Source organism: Cryptomeria japonica, chromosome 5 (genome assembly GCF_030272615.1).
Source record: "Cryptomeria japonica chromosome 5, Sugi_1.0, whole genome shotgun sequence".
In the NCBI taxonomy this organism is placed as follows: Eukaryota; Viridiplantae; Streptophyta; class Pinopsida; order Cupressales; family Cupressaceae; genus Cryptomeria; species Cryptomeria japonica.
Window position 1 is genome coordinate 807,778,693 of NC_081409.1, and position 3,061 is coordinate 807,781,753.

The 3,061-nt window shown below is 35.4% G+C and overlaps 1 long non-coding RNA gene across 2 annotated transcripts; it reads right to left on the minus strand.

Annotated features, from left to right (window-relative positions):
• Nucleotides 1-2,197: 2,197 nt before the first annotated feature.
• Nucleotides 2,198-2,833, minus strand: LOC131042998 (uncharacterized). Of its 2 annotated transcripts, none has more exons than XR_009105347.2 (2): nucleotides 2,715-2,833; nucleotides 2,198-2,548 (listed from the first exon to the last, which is right to left on the minus strand). It is a non-coding gene; the product is annotated as an uncharacterized LOC131042998 (long non-coding RNA). The 2 variants fall into 2 exon arrangements; XR_009372465.1 differs by having other exon boundaries at nucleotides 2,663-2,833.
• Nucleotides 2,834-3,061: the final 228 nt, after the last annotated feature.

Sequence of the window (3,061 nt, forward strand, 5' to 3'; positions counted from 1 at the left end):
GCTATGGAATTCAGAGAATCGAAGGTTTAAAAATTCGTACAAGCTTGCAAGAATTGACTGTTAACACCTGCTGGGAGGTGCCGGGAATAGAAAGGTTGGAACGCATGCAGAATTTGAAGTGGCTTCAACTTAGAGCAAACAATGGATCAGTTATTGAACTTTCTCTTCAAACGATACAGGTAAATACTAGATTCGTCTAATTATTTTGTAGTTATTTTCATCTGATTGCGCATCAAACTGAATGTTGTGAAAGGAATTTGCAGAAATGGCCAGATGAAATAATGATATGTTCATGATCAGTCCATGATGCAGCCTCACTTGTACACTCCTTACTCTCCCCGAGTCTCGTGATCCTTAGCTCCATGTCCAACCAGAATTTTAAGCTCTGTGTAGAATTGAAGCTGATGATTCCCTGCAGCGGTGGTGCCTTTATGTTCTGTTTTGTTATAAATTGTTTTTCTTCACAAATGAGACTAAGTGGTAGGCTTCTTAGTCGTCCGGGTATGATTCTTAGCCGGGAATATGGGCATTGGTATGTGTCTTCACACAACGATCCCTATTCTTCACCGAACAGGTTCAAACTGCAGAGAAGTTATTCATAGATGCCTTTGGAGAAGAGGGCGAAGAAGCGTGGGGAGAAGTGGAGAAAGGTTTGGTTGTGAGCTATGTTGTCAGAAACGAGAAACGGGAAACGAAACGGAAAATGAAACGGAACAAGAAATGGAAAATGAAATGGAAACAACAACGTAACAAGAAACGGAAGATTTAAAAGTTGTAGAGAAATCTTCTTCATAATCTACCGTGTTAATTTAAAAATAAAAATTTAAAAATCAAACTTCCAAATAACATTAGAAACATCCTGTGCAGTAACATTTAAGAAATTTTAAAATAAAAAATTAACAAATCTATTTAAAAAAAATTTTAAAAATCATTCCAAATGCTGGCAAGTGGCACCGTCCAGAAACCTGTTTCTCCAGCGTTGAAACGGGAAACGGCAGGGTGCCGTCCCGTTTCTGGCAACAGAGGTTGTTCGAGGGAAAGAGCAAACACCAGTGGAGGAAGTCCACAGTTTGTTGCCGCTTTTGTTGCAAAGTTAATAATGTTATTATGAGGCACTAATTTCCTGCCCAATTCGGTTGTAATTATGTAAATTAAAATTTTATTTTTATCATTAATAGTATATGACACGTTAAACAAGTAATCAGTATGTAAAACTAAATAATTTTCACCCTAAAAGAATATCCAACTTATATATAATATTACTTCTTTCATTAAAATTATTAACCTTTGTCACACATTTGAAAAGTATACTGTTAACTGGAAAAGGCTTATAACTGTATATGGGTGGCAAACCTATACATCATATATAATTCCTTCTTTAAAAGAGAGTGATATAAAACCTGCTCTAGAAAAAAAATATATACTTAACAGTGAATGTTGGCACATTCATATCAAAATGCAACAGTTGAAGAACCATGCATTGTAAATAATATGCTGGCGCACTCGGTCTAAATACAGATCACATCTTAGCTGAAAAATAAGAGATTTTTCATTTAATTCTTCAACAAAAAAAACTCAATAGTTTATGTACTGTTTTAAAGTTAAAAGTATTCTTGTAACAAAGCTTTCAACTCAATTCTGTGATGTCAGATACTTCACAAAATGATCTCTATTGTAACCTGTACACAGTGCAAACAGGGTTGTCCAGTGACACACCTCACATCTATCTATGGCTGATGCCGATTTTATTTTGCTCAGCTGCATTGAACATAAAATTTCAAAGCATACCGACAAGAGCTTAGCTAAGAAGACCTGGGGTGTTCTGTTTCTTATTGCTTGTTCTACTTTATGTTTATTGGATGAGTTTGGGAGCTGTTTTGTGATCATTGTGCAGTTATTGTCTTATAATATTATTATATCTTAACTGACTCTAAAAGATTCCCAAGACCCTTCAAAACATGTGGTTTTCTTTAGATTAATTAAAAACAGTTAAAATTATTTTACCATACAGTTTTATTTAGATTTATGATCGTGCCCTTCGAAACCTGCAGTTTTATTTTGATTTATTAAAAACAGTTTAAACGCCAACTGCACTATTAACAAACAATCAATACAAAGTTGTGACTACCATAGGCTTTTACTGTGCTTTCTTTTGCTTATAATTGAGATTTAGCCACAAGACATCCATAGCCACAAGAGAGGAACAGATTTTAATTACTGGAAGGAAAGATGAAAGATCCAAGAACATCCTTAGATTATTACTTAAAATACAACAGCTTTTTTACCAGGTTCATCAGCAAACTTAAGAGTCTGAGCAATTAGCTTCTGTGCACGTTGGCTTTTCGCTTCCATTCTCATGCTATCACTCTTATCTATCTTCCTGTAAGGCTTTTTCTTTTGCATACCCTTTAACTTGGATTTCAGACTACACACAAGATTTTCCAAATGATTACCCATTACAAAGAAACCCAAATAACTATAACAATCCGCCACTCTTCAGATATTATCCGTCCCTATCTCTGAAGCTTCCTAGGGCTCTAAGGGAATCCTGCACCACATCAAATGAATAACTCTAATAATAAGAAGTCAAGTGGGCATCAATACACGATTAAGAGAAAAAACATAAAAAACAAAAAAAATGACGTTTTTTCATGTGACTCACAGTTAACAAATAAGAAAGCCTTGCCATCCAGCCATGAAGTAAAGAAGCTTACCTGTTCTACCTGTAATTTCATGTCTCTAAATGAAGAAGCTTACATGTTCTACCTGTAACACAAGAGCTTGCAGTACATCTTGAAATTAATCTGATTATGATGGAGAACACAAGATTCAGTTTTGGCTACCATGCATTAAAGTGCAACCGACCAACTTCTACTGTAAACTATTATGAGCGTGGAGAGCACAACTAACAATTGTGGTGGATAATGAATGATATCCAAAAAGGGTCTTTTTCTTGGGCCACCATTTGTACACACAGCCCTTGTCAGGTTCAGTGGCATTCATGTCCTCTGCACTCATCTTAACTCTCCCATTAACTGCTAAAAATCTAACACATTAATTT